A 15,764-nucleotide genomic window follows, 5' to 3' on the forward strand; every position below is an offset into this window, starting at 1 on the left:
GGAATCGACCCCAGTACTTACATGTTTGAAACCTGTTACTTATATTAAGTTACGAAGACGTAAACAAACGAACACCAGTTGTCATGCAGTGGTGGGGAACAAACACAACAAAACACACATGGATATATTTATACGTACGTACACACACACACACACACACACACACACACACACACACACACACACACACACACACACATACATATATAAAAACGTAATATTTCTATATCTGTCTATCTTCGATATTATTTGCAATACATGTTTATTATGAAACTTCCGGTAACGTATGCACAATGATTGACAGTAACCTTTTATATATAGTTTCCGGCTGGAGTGACGTGCCCATGACCGTACTACAGTTTATGCACATTTGTGAACGCAATAAACGTCGCATTTGGATTTCAACTTGGCAAATGTTGCATGTCCGAATATTTCTGCAACTTCATTTGCTATTTGTGTGTGATGTAAGCCATTCAAAAATGTTCATTGTCTTTTGTTTTTGTTTTTTTTTATGCGCATTTATTATCATTAATAGCGTGTGTTTTCATACTGCTTTTTTTCCTTTGCTGACGAAGTTTTTCGATGAAAATCTTTTCGGTTGTAGGATTCGCTCTTATTATTACAGCTTATGTTTCACGCTGTCTTTGTCTGTTAATATCCTTTATTTATTCATCATTGTTTTCGCTTCGTTTTGCTTTTCTTTTACATATTAAATGCGCGTTCAGTTAACAACGTTTCATCTTGTAGCTGTCTGCTTTAAATTTAAAATTATCAACTGTTGTATGGTTTGCCGGCCTTCTATTAAAAATTAATATTTCATTGCTTTAACAACAGAATATGGAATTTTAATGTTTTTTTTTTCAAAATAAGTAATACTATGATTACATTACTATTTAATATCAACATATCGGATTCATCGCCTTACTTTCATTCTGTAGGTAACAATATTTGATTTCATGTTATATACAAACAAAGTACTTCTTTCGTTAGGTTCACAGTAAAATGGTGACAGTAATATGAATGAGATGGGCTTCAGTTTTCATTACACATAAACATAGTTTGTGTGTGTGTGTGTGTGTGTGTGTGTGTCTGTCTGTCTGTCTGTCTGTCTGTCTGTCTGTCTGTCTGTTTGTCTGTGTTTATGCATGTGTGGTCGTTCCAACTGCAGGACTTGCATCCACCTCATGGAAGGAACAACATACAGATTCCAGTCGGGACACACTTTTGTCATAAAAAATAACTTCACCTGCGCATCAAAAAATTTACTTTATGCCATAAGGTGTGAAGGGTGCCACAAAGAATGCATAGGGCAAACGAGCCTACTCTCAGAGAAAGGATGACAGTCCACCGCCAACAATTGAGGGATCCCACCACAAGACAGATACCACTCAGTGGGCACTTAGATCTCTGTGCACAAAACAAGTCCCCCAAATTCCTAGTTTTCCGATTATACCAATGCTCAGACAACACCACTGACCAAACACGAATAAATAGGGAAAATAATCTTATTCAAAAATACAGACCACAGCTCAACATACTCTAACATAAGCCCCCTCCCTAGGTGCACGCCCAAAACAAAGACACACAGATACGCAAAATCACACACACACCAATACAATGCAAACCTCCGACACGAACACACTTACACAAATATATACACACACAGACAATCACAATATCTCCACACTAGAGCACAAACCCACATACATTTCAAGAAAAAACACATGCATATATACACTTACAATACAATTGTAGCAACCACAACCAACACCCATACACACATATGTAAACAGGTACATGCACACACCTACACACCACTCCGGCAACCACAAATCATATTCACACACGCATATTTGCATACATATGTACACACACATACAAACACCATACGCCTGTTCCCCAGTAAAAATGTCACACACACACTCAAAAGAAAAACACACACAATACAATCCCAACAATCACAACAAACACTCACAAGCACACATGCACAGAAGCATGCACACACAATGACACACCTCCCCGACAAATACAAGCCACATAGACGCACTCACACAAACACACCCACACGTATACACACACATACTGTACTAACAATACAAACAAAACTAATCACTCACAATTACAGCGCGCACACACATGTACACATATACACCAGGAAACTACACAAGCCATACCCACATACACACATACACACACACATATAAACGCATACCCAGTACCAACATACACGGAACACACATGTACACACATACACATCACCTGGATAAACCCAACGTACAAGGACACCTAGTAAATACAACACACACATACATGCTCACACACACATGCACCCTCATGCACACACATACAGTTGCTCTCTCACACACACACGCACCACAATGACAATTCAAACACAAACATACTTAGAGACACACACAAACTCACGTACACACACATAACACCTCCACCAACACACAACACAAATAGACATACGTACACATACAGACATACACATACATATGAACCATTAGACACACATACGGTTGCTTACACACACACACACACCACAAGGGTATTTAAAACAACACACTCACTCAGACAGAAAGAGACACACACACACACTCACGTACACACACACTCCCACACTCACAAAAAACACTCCCACGCACACACACAGGTGCACACATACACACACAGACGCACACATATGTACACACCCTCACACATACATGCGGTTGCTCTCTCTCACACACACACACACCACAAGGACGATTAAAACAACACATACATACTCAGAAAAATAGATATACGCACACTCTCACGTACACACACCTAACATCCCCACCGACACAAAAAACACACAAACACACATACACACGCACTCACAAACGCACTCACGCACACACACGAACAAACACATATACACATACACACACATGCGCACACACAACACCCTAACAAATATTAATCACACACATACACACTCACACAAACGTGCACACACATACACATACCATCCTACCATAGATAAAACACACACATACTCATATACACATGCCACACACGCACGCACGCATACAGACACAGACATACACATACATATGAACCATCACACACATACGTTTGCTTACACACACACACACACACCACAAGGATATTTAAAACAACACACCCACGCAGACAGAGAGACACACACACACTCCCACACTCACACAAAACACTCCCACGCACACACACAGATGCACACATACATACATACACATACGCACACATACGTACACACCCTCACACATACATACGGTTGCTCTCACACACACACACGCCACAAGGACGATCAAAACAACACATACATACTCAGACAAAGAGATATACGCACACTCTCACGTACACACACCGACACAAAAAACACTCAAACACACACTCATATACACATTCCACAATAAACTCTGGGACCAATAAAAACGGCACACACACAAGGACACAAACACACATATATACACACACACACACACGGACACAAACACACATATATACACACACATAGAGATGTGCACAAAACCAGTCCCAAAAACCAGTGAACCATGACAGACTGTCACAGACCAACCAAAAATAAAATTAAAAAATCCTTTTTAACTCTTCCCTCTCACCCCAGCTAGCCAGTCATACTGTCTCTTAAGACAGTAAAACATTCCCTCAATATACACAAGAGAAAAAAGCCAGGTCAGTTCCTCCTCAACTTTATTTGATTGTCAAAGAATATGTATAAGAATATGTATATGTATTTTTCCATATGTGTATTTTCATACACTGTTTTTAACATTTTCATTTTAATATCAGAGAATGTGTGATAATCAGTATGTAACACTACAAAGTTCATACAAAGCTTTATACTTTAAATATATTTTATCATCAAAGAATGTATATATGCATTTTAATACTCGAAATATTTTTAAACATTTTTTATTATTCTCAAAGACTTTTGATAATCTTCTTCTAAAAAAGTGAAACCGGTTAAGTAAATAAATATTTTTTAAAAATAAGTGCATTTTCAAACCTTCTTTCATATATATATATATATATATATATGTGTGTGTGTGTGTGTGTGTGTGTGTGTGTGTGTGTGTGTGTGTGTGTGTATATATATATATATATATATATATATATATATATATATATATATATATATATATATATATATATATATATATATATGTATATATATATGTATGTATGTATGATTTTTCCTTGAGTTTTATTTAAGTTCTTCTTGAGAGAGTTCAAGCTGGTCACTAACTTGAGTTAAGAGAAATCCCGGTGTTTGCAAATATGTGGTTGAGTTGATGTGTCGGTTGAACTGTCGATGCAAACACCTAAGTGTGTGCATATATTCACATAAGAATCTCACATGGAGAATTTTTGGAATGTCTTACAAATCTTCAGTTTATCACTAATGGATAGATTGGATTTGGAGAATCCGCGCCAGCTTCTTTTGCACATTATTCACGAAACCGAGTATTTCTAGGTTTTTTGCGAACATTTGTTGGTGCATAACGTAATGCATTTATGATGATAGGTACAAATGAGAATTCATAGTCAGGATACAAGAGATACAAGTTCCACATTAATTCGCCATAAATGTACTCTTTTTCTTGAACTTTTGATCGTATATTCACATGCGCTTGGCAGCTGACCTCAACTACAGTGAATGACATTGGTTTACTGCCCCTCAGGGTTATTGCTGGCAGTGTTAATAAAAAAAGATCTTTCCATGTATTTGTGAAGCTACATGATCAAAAATGACCATCAAAGCCCCTGTTACAGTGTTATATAAAGTGCTGAAAGGTTTCACTCAACATCTAAAAATATGAATATAGAGATGTCAGTTTTAAATTGAGGTAATTTACTCGACATATTGGATATTGCATTTGTTGAAAAGGCTCCGTCGCTTGATAGTGTATTACTAACAGACCGATCACTTGAGTCCTATATTTTGAAGGCGACACTAAAGAAAAGATTGTCTGCATAATTCAGGCGGAATACAGTAATTATTTTTCCTTTTCAGTCATCCCTCTGATGTATAAGGCTATGCCCTATATTCTTTCGCTAAATATATACATATGCATGTGTATAATATATATGCCAATAATATACTTAAAATGTGACATATACATATACACATACACACTGACACACATAAAGACGGGTTCTGTACAGCTTCTGCCTTCTATGTTCGACAGGGAAAATATCCCTAGTCCATAATATAATGCACTTTGTCAATATAACATACAAAGTAACTGAACTCACAGTTACGTTTTTGAAAACCAAACTTGTAAACTACACAGCAATGACTGTAATATTTTTAAAAAGAGAACGATGCCAACACCACATCTAGTCACTTGCAAAACAAGAACAACTCCGAAATTATTATTTAAATATCAAAACATCTTCAACCAGGTATGGAAACTGTGTTATATGCTTAACTTTCCTCCTGGCTCTATAACACACATTGCCAGTATAAATCTATTCAAATTTAAATATATTTATGGTTCATGTAGAAGTATCTCAGAAATTTCGCAATTTTATCTCCTCAAAATAAATCTTATTTCATTAATAGTGTCTAAATTACTCCAGCTAAAGTAATTTTTAAGTAATGTTGGTCAACTTCAAACCAAGATAGTAATTTTTTTATCCAGAATCTTCTGAAATGTATCTGATATATTTTAATCTATTTCATTAACACCTTTTCATATTTATAGATATCTTTTCAGCTGTTGATTTCTTTAGCCATTTTCTTTGATTTTTTCTAATGTGTGTGTGCGTGCGTATGTGTGTGTGTATGCGTGTGCGTGTGTATGTGTGTGCTTACAAGTATAAGTACATGCATGCATAAAAATGCACGTAATTAAGTATATATATATATATATATATATATATATATATATATATATATATATATATATATATATATATATATATATATATATATATATATGCATATGTATGGCTTGGGTATGACTTTAAACTGCATCTGGTATTGGTGTGCCGCTACGCGAGTTCTAGGATTTTGAGGAGTGCAAAACCATCTCTTAAACACTGCTGTTCCGAGGTCTACTCTGACCCTGGTGGGGGGGGGGTATCACCTGTTATGGTCCCAGCTATCGGTTAAATAGCATATGACCCAAAGGGAGTAAACGACCTCCAGTTCTCATTAGAACTTCTTTCTAGAAGATAAACTTATATAAAACTAGCAGAAATACCCGGCGTTGCCCGGGTTAAAGAGAATAATGAAATCTAAAAACGCCGTCTAGACTACGCATCATCTTTATATATAGAGATGTATATACACACACGCACCCAAACACACGTATATATATGTATATCAATATAAATATATGAAAGTCAATGAAGTTTCGTAAAAGAAGGTGATCATGTACAGACTTTGTTGCTGTTGTGATTATAACACCTCGTTGTAAACAATGTTCCTTGTTTTCCCTTGTGGAGCATATACAAATAGGTTTTTTTTGCTGCCCACTCTTGAGCAGCCAACATACAGTTGTCCATGTGAGAAGCAGGGCTCTTCCAAGAGAAGACCAGCTACAGACAGTGTTTGACCCTGAGATTTGTTTATGGACATGGCAAAAGTCACACGAAGGGGGAATTGTAGTCTTCTGAATGTAAAAGGAATGTCTGCTCCTGATGGAGTAAGAGGAATTCTTGGAATAAAGACGACATCCCCTTTTGCACATCCAGAAAGAATGGTAGCCTCGATAACGTGTGACATCATTTTCTTTATCACAAGTCGTGTTCCATTGCAAAGTCTTGGTGGTTCCAGATTGCGAAGCAGCATAACAGGCGTTCCAACTTTAAGTGATAATATGTGGGGAGGTAGTCCTGGAGGCTCCAACGAATTGATAAATTCAGGAGGATAGTTCACCACTTCATTTGTATCTGGAACTGTATCAACAGACTTGTAAGTTTGAAGATTGCCGGGAAGAGAATGCATCAGATGTTGATTAATTTTTGTAACAGCTACGTTTTTTGGAGCTAATATTGCTCTTTCACATAGCCAATTGTAATTTTGGTAGTTTTGTTTAAAGTTGGGAAAGACTTTGTGTTTGAGGTCATCTACAGAATTAACAACAGAACAAAATGGCCGGAGGTCTGCAACGAAATAATTTTACTCAACACTTTGCAAGTGAATCAGTGGAGGCAAAGATGCGTCTCATTTACTTGACAATTTATGCACCACATTGCAGAAATCACAATGTAAGTATATCTGAAAGGGTTGTCTTACACTGTTGTACCGTTGAATTACAAATAATGCTCATCTGTTATGTTCGGGTTAAAATTTCATCAACATCAAAAATATATGAATTTTCATGGGAGTTATGGCCGTTATGCAAAGAATATAATTTCCAAATTTCATAAAGATCCATTCAGTACTTTTGACGTAGTTTTGGATAAGAAAACAAATGACTAATGTGTGTGTTTGTGTGCATGTGTATGTGTGTGTGATGGGTGTATATATGTATAGATATCTGTATGCATGTATATATGTATATATGTTTACATATTACATGTACATATATATATATATATATATATATATATATATATATATATATATATATATATATATATACATCTACACATATTTATACATATACATGTATGCATATAGATCTATATATATATATATATATATATATATATATATATATATATATATATATATATATATACATATACGTGTACATATACATCTATATGTATACATATACATCTCTCTCTATATATCTATACATATACGTGTACATATACATCTGTATGTATACATATACATCTCTCTCTCTCTCTCTCTTTCTCTCTTTGTCTCTCTCTGAAAGTATCTGTCATTACAGTATCGAAATGGTGTACATATACATGTATATGTATACATATACATCTCTCTCTCTCTCTCTCTCTTTCTGTCTCTCTCTGTCTCTCTTTCTCTCTCTCTGAAAGTATCTGTCATTACAGTATCGAAATGTGATTGTTTCAGTTAGTGGAATAGTTTCATTTTTAAAGTGAAAGTATTTGACATGAGTGTTTTTGTTTCACTTTTGACACGTAATACTTAAATAGTGGAAGAGATATTATGTTGCCGTGTGCTCGAACTCTGCAAGAAGTTAAAAAATTTTTTGACTAAAACACAACTGGAACCCTAAATAAGGCATGTGTAAAATTTGAATGAAATTGGTTGCGTAGTTCTCGAGTTTTGGGGATTCACACACACAGACAGACAGACACACATTCTCATTTTTATATATATAGATAAATTTGAAATACAGTTGGTTACTGATCGTCAGAACCTCTTGTGTCATTGATTTTATAGCTGATTGCAGAGAAAAGTGGTTCCAGTGCGATGACGACAATGACGTCACATTTTCTATATGTGTGTGTAACTTAAAAGACATCATTCATCACTCACGACACACACCGTCGCACACAAAATGAGAAAAAGACAGAGAGAAGAGAAAGAAACAGAGACAGAAATCAAGTTTCTATAGGAGATGAAAGACAGGCATAGCGGGTGACAGCGAAATGCTGATGTTTCTTACCTTATGTAAGTTCTAAAAGTGCAACTTTGCATTACTCAGAGTTTCACGTTCCCGTTCGTCGGACAGTTTTGTTAAAATGGAACAGAAATGACAATATGATCAAAACTAGTTAAAGGATTCAATGAACTTGCAACAAACAAAATAAAGGAATTCAATATAAATTCATCCTATTGCAAAATCGAAGAAAGCCTTAAATCGAAGAAAGCCTTAAATCGAAGAGTCGATTCAAAATACATATTGTAAATAATTATATACGAAATATAAGTCAATTAATACATTTAGAATAAAAATTGAAATTTTCAGGCTGCATGACATAAATATTTTACAACAGTATATACCCATACAAGACTATCTATAATACACATATATACATCAAAATACACAGACGCATGCACATAGTTACATACATATACAAGCATATATATAAGACATAAATATAAGCATAAATACACATATACACATATACATATATGCACGCAAACCATGCCTGCGTACAAAAATCTCTTGGTGTATACATATAGAAGTCAGTTATAACAGATAAGAGACATAGGAAGTATATCTTAAACTTAGGGAGGGGGAAGGAAAAAATAAGAAGAACCATAAACGACGTAACAGCTAGCGAAAGAAAGAGGGGAGTAAGGGGGAGAAGAGGAACGCATTGTTAAAGGACGCTGTCAAAGTAACGAATAGGGAGAGAAAGGATACTTTGCGTAAGGAAAGAAAAAGAAAGAGGGATAGGTGACGGAATATGTGTAACAAACGTACAAATAAAATAAAATTACATATATATATATATATATATATATACATAAATATATATTAGCATATAAATACACATATAAGATCACGTATATAAATATATGGAAATATGTACGTAAATACATATGCACATAAATATAAGTGTATACATGCATACATATACATCCATGTACGTATGTGCACAAGTATAAACATACACTCTTACTTACACATATACACAGACGCACACATACAAACACATATGCATGCCCACAATAAAGACATCCACATAAAACATATCTAGGTCCTAACGCATATATACAAACAATTTTTTTAAATAAATTGCTGAGTGTATAATAATAAAAATCAGATAAAAGACATGCAAAAATGGAACACCATATATCGAATTATCTATAAATATAACGAATAAATGGGTTTGAAAAATACAATAAAATGAAATAAAAATAAAATCTGAAACATGAAAATAATATATCATTGTACAATATCTTTGCGATGCGAAATAAACCTCGCATTACAAAATACAAATCCGACAGTGGGATTGAAAACTAGTTCAAGATTCAAAAAATATATACTATCCATATGGAATTTTGTTTGCTGACATTTTACATTTTGTTGCGTGTCTGCAGGAATTCAAGAGTTCGCGTCTTTGATTCAAAGCGTTATTGTCCTGGAGTAAAATATAGAATTTTTCCAAAAGACATAGATTACATTTGACGAATTTTTTATGCACACCGTGTCTGTAAGGTGATGCTTTATCTAAAATTCCCCATGTCACATTGAAAGGCCGGTTTTCATTTTCTTTTAATTCCCAGATATATTTTGCCAGGCTGGTCTTTGTCCTATTTTCGGGGTATCGGAAGGAATTTCTATGAGAATAAAATTGGGTCTTGAAAGAATATTCAGAAGCCCGTGTGTAAGTTCTATATTCATGTGAGCTTTCTATTTGCACTTTGACTCTATACACAATTCCTTTCTCCAGACATTTTCCTTCCAACGGACAGGAGGTCCCATCTTTGAAATTGCAATTCTTAGGAAAAGATATAGTAGTAGCTTTTGTTATATTTCTGCTGCTTTTAAATAAAGCATATTATCCTACCTCTTGTGTTTGAGTACTATTTTTTCCACCTTGTTTCACATCTATGTGCTTACTCCGGTGTGTATATATATATATATATATATATATATATATATATATATATGTAGATAGATAGATAGATAGATAGATAGATAGATAGATCGATAGATAGATAGATAGATAGATACAAATATGCACATATTTAAATATATGTACATAGATACATATATATATAATTCACGTATAATAACATTTTCAGTCAGATTTTAATTATACACTCGAATGAATAGAATTAGATAAATTTCTATGGAAGAACTATACGTAATGCTTCCTTCAAATTAAAGTTACCATTTAATTATTATTGATTGACTCACAGTATTTATCTTTCTTTATTTACTAATATTTTCATTGTTTTCTAACCTTCAAGCTCCATAATTAACCATAAACCCCTTGAAAATAATTAGAATATTATTTTACACATGTGTTCATTGTTACATATCGTTTTTGCAGTCATTACTTAGCAATGAGATTCTATTGACTCGGCCCTACAATACATATGCAGCCAAATATATATGTGTGTGTGTTTGTATACACATTACACACACTGTATGCATGGATGTATGTGTATATGTATGTATGATTTATGTACGTATGTATGTATGTATTTTTGTATGTATGTATGCATGTGTATTTTTATGTATCTAATGATGTAAATAAACAGATTATATAAATTATTGGCAGTTAATTCGATTATTAAATAACTGACGCATTGATAGTGTTTTATTTTTATATTCTAATGTACTACAGAATATATTTATACATTTTTGTTAGGCACCTCGTGTGTAAATCATTCAAAGTTCAGATGTAAACAACTTGCCTTTTGTGCAATCTATTCGGAGACAGAAACATAAGAATAAGCCACATTAGTTTAAATACATACTGAGAGCTTATTTGGAACTAGTTACATTCTGTAAATGTCTACGAGACATGGTATAGAATAACAAAATGTATTATTTATGCAAATTGATTTATCCGATTTACTGAAACCCTTGATAGTGAATTTTTACCAACATGCAAGCATGCATATTATCTTCATATGCAGATAATTATATACATATAGATATGCAGACAAATATAATATACATATAAAACATATGTAAATGTTATGCAACCAGAATATCAGCACACCCACAGAGATTCACGCACAAACACAGCAACGCACGCAGCTACACTCACCAATACATACGCATGCCTTCACACATACGCACACCGCACACACACACACATACACATACACACACATACACGCACACACAAGGAGTGGCTGCTTGGTAAGAAGTTTGCTTCCCAACAACATGGTTCCGGGTTCAGTCCCACTGTGTGACACCTTGGGCAAGTGTCTTTTACTATAGCCTCGGGCCGACCAAAGCCTTGTGAGTGGATTTAGTAGACGGAATCTGAAAGAAGCTCATCGTATATATATATATATATATATATATATATATATATATATATATATATATATATATATTTATGTCTAGGTTTGTCCCCCCTACCATCGCTTGACAACCGAGATCGGTGTGCTTACGTCCCCGTAACTTAGCGGTTCGGCAAAAGTGATGATAGAGTAAGTACTAGGCTTACGAAGAGTAAGTCCTAGGGTCGATTTCTTTGACTAAAGGTGGTGCTCCAGTATAGCCGCAGTCAAAAGAATATACACCAACAGGTACACGTAAGCAGCCACAAATGCATATCTATCAATCTATATATATATATATTTGTTTTGCAAGATTTTTGATGTGAAATCGTGTGTTGAAACAGATGTTGTTGTACTTGGGGATGGTCATATTGCCAGTTTAGCCAATTTAAACACACGCACTGTATATTTGGTGTTAATTTGCTTCAGCTTTATATTACATTAATCTTAATCTTATTTCGGCCAGAGTTCTTTCGTCACACTTCTGTGACCTCATCAGTGGTCCTTTGTTTCCTTCTTTCTTATGTGTGTCTCACCTTGCTAAATATCAGCCATTTTGTATTTTGTATTCCTATTGTATGTGTCTACGCATGCGTGTCTTTCAATGTGTCTGTGTCCTTTGTAAGTGCATGTGTGTATGGGGAGTGTCTGTATCACCTATATACTCTGTTAATACGTGTTCGTTTGTATTTGTTTTTATTTATTTATTTGTTCATGTGTGTGTGTGTGTGTGTGTGTGTTTTTGTGTTTAATTAAATTTTGCTAACGTATGTAGTATTTAATTCCATTTGTTTATCTATGTATTGTATTATACTTTGTTCATGTTATTATTGGTTTATGGGTAACATGTTGTCACATGCTGTGGTTTGTGGTTTGTTAGTGGTGTGTGTTAGTGTTCCATTCTAGTTTCCTATTCAGGCTAGGTTTCTCTTCTATTATGTGTGTAGCTTCAGTAATTTGTCTAAGTGCTGCATCACTGCTATGTGTAGATAAGATTTTAATTTCTATGTTGTTGATTGAGCCTCTATGTTCTTGCTCAGCGTGCTGGTACAGAACTGATGAGTTCTTCCCTTCCTTAAGTTCCCTCCAATGTTCGTTTGCCCGCTCCCCTATGCTCCTTGGAGGGAAGAACTCATCAGTTCTGTACCAGCACGCTGAGCAAGAACATAGAGGCTCAATCAACAACATAGAAATTAAAATCTTATCTACACATAGCAGTGATGCAGCACTTAGACAAATTACTGAAGCTACACACATAATAGAAGAGAAACCTAGCCTGAATAGGAAACTAGAATGGAACACTAACACACACCACTAACAAACCACAAACCACAGCATGTGACAACATGTTACCCATAAACCAATAATAATATGAACAAAGTATAATAGAATACATAGATAAACAAATGGAATTAAATACTACATACGTTAACAAAATTTAATTAAACACAAAAAAAACACACACATGAACAAATAAATAAATAAAAACAAATACAAACGAACACGTATTAACAGAGTATATAGGTGATACAGACACTCCCCATACACACATGCACTTACAAAAGACACAGACACATTGAAAGACACGCATGCGTAGACACATACAATAGGAATACAAAATACAAAATGGCTGATATTTAGCAAGGTGAGACACACATAAGAAAGAAGGAAACAAAGGACCACTGATGAGGTCACAGAAGTGTGACGAAAGAACTCTGGCCGAAATAAGATTAAGATTAATGTAATATAAAGCTGAAGCAAATTAACACCAAATATACAGTGCGTGTGTTTTTATTGGCTAAACTGGCAATATGACCATCCCCAAGTACAACAACATATATATATATATATATATATATATATATATATATATATATATATATATATATATATATATATATATATATACATACATACATACTTAAATGCGATCAGAATTAAAAGCATATCCAGGCGTTATATCCAAGTACCTATCTATAGATCTAGCAGATTATCTCTACTTATCTATGTGAACATGCACCTATTTACAAATCCATCTTATCTTATCAATCTTACAGGATATGCAGTACCTTATAAATATGTATGTGTGTGTGTGTGCGTATGCGTGTGCATATATAAAATTTAGATTAGTTCAAATATGTTTGTGACATATTTTAACTTGTATGGATAATTAGGCTCTCTTATGGTTTCTATAGTAGGTAATTTCAAAGAGAGGTAACCATGAGCTGATTAGAAAGCTGTAGCATTATAATAAATTAGTCAATATTATTGCCACTTGTAGTACATTGTAGTAACAGTTTAGGAGTATTATTATTGATGAGTTGTTAAAAATATTTCATTTAGACTCTCTAAATTATCTGTTAATAATATGATTTTTAATAATGAAGATCAATCCTATATTTCGGCATAAAATTTGGGCAGTTTATAAGAGAAGATTTACTAGATTGAAACTGGTTGTAGTATAATATTAATATTAATAATAATAATAATAATAATAATAATAATAATAATAATAATAATAATAATAATAATAATAATAATAATAATAATAATGGTATATAATATTGGATATGAAGGCAGGCCATATTTAAATATCAAATATTAAAGTTACAAGTAGCGGCTGGAATTTTGCCATTAACATCTAGGCACAACTTAGTATGGATTAATTATAATGAAGAGTTAATTATAACTTGTAGTACAGTACAGTACAATATGGTGTGTTATTAGATATTAAAGCAGGCTATATAAGTGTATAACTTTACAATAATAATTGTAGGTCTTGAATAAAATACTAGAGATAGGATGGCACACTGTGGATCTCCATTAAGGTGAGAATTGTTCATAATTTATAACATGGAGTCCATAGAATATAATATTAGATCCTATAGCAGACAATATTAATATGTTAAAATATAACTTAAATATAACACATGTGGGTTTTGAGAAAATTCCTAGAAGTAATTATTCCTATTGCAATTGAAATTTTTAAAATTATTTATGATTTATTTATGGCTCATATTTTATAGTACTATGTAGTATAATATTGGATTTTAAGGCAGGCATATCAATGTAAAATTTGCCAGTAGTAATTGTGGGCTTTGCAGTGGCCCCTAAGATAATATAATTTATGTGTCTTGAATAATTAATAATAAATAAGAGAAATTTCTTAGTAATTATTAGTAATAATTGTAATAGTCATAGAATATGGCAAGGAGTTACCTCCCCTATTAGAAGCATATATAAACAGAAAGGAATTCGTATTAGACCGGATAACGTTAAAAAAATGTGGTATAGATTAAAATTTTAAATTTTAAATTTGATTTTGTTTCTATTAATTCATTATGTGTTTTTTGGGGGGCTTTTTGTTCTAAAGAAAATTATTCCTGATGACGTGTATGACAACTGATATATTTGACTTATATTTAATGGTTAAATATAGTTGTACACAGAAATGTTTACATTGGATGAATACATGGATATAAATTAAACATCGGTGTCAAATCTCTTTATTAAATGTATAAATTTAAAACTTTGGATATATAAACAAGGAGAACGATCCTTAAGGAATTTAATTTTTTGAGGTGAAATCTTATGCTATATTGGTAACGATTACAGAGATTACTTTGAAAAATTATATATATATATATATATATATATATATATATATATATATATATATGTAATATTAGTTCATAGATCATATGCCTGATTATCGGGCTATTCATTTTAGGTATTGACTAAAATGTATATATATATATATATATATATATATATATATATATATATATATATATATATATATATAAGGGGTTTGTATGATAGTGTATAGAGGAATATATTATTTAAAAGAGTTCCAACACTGTTTTTTATGTTT

The sequence above is a fragment of the Octopus bimaculoides genome, chromosome 3 (assembly GCF_046866305.1).
Source record: "Octopus bimaculoides isolate indiv1 chromosome 3, ASM4686630v1, whole genome shotgun sequence".
NCBI classification, from domain to species: Eukaryota; Metazoa; Mollusca; class Cephalopoda; order Octopoda; family Octopodidae; genus Octopus; species Octopus bimaculoides.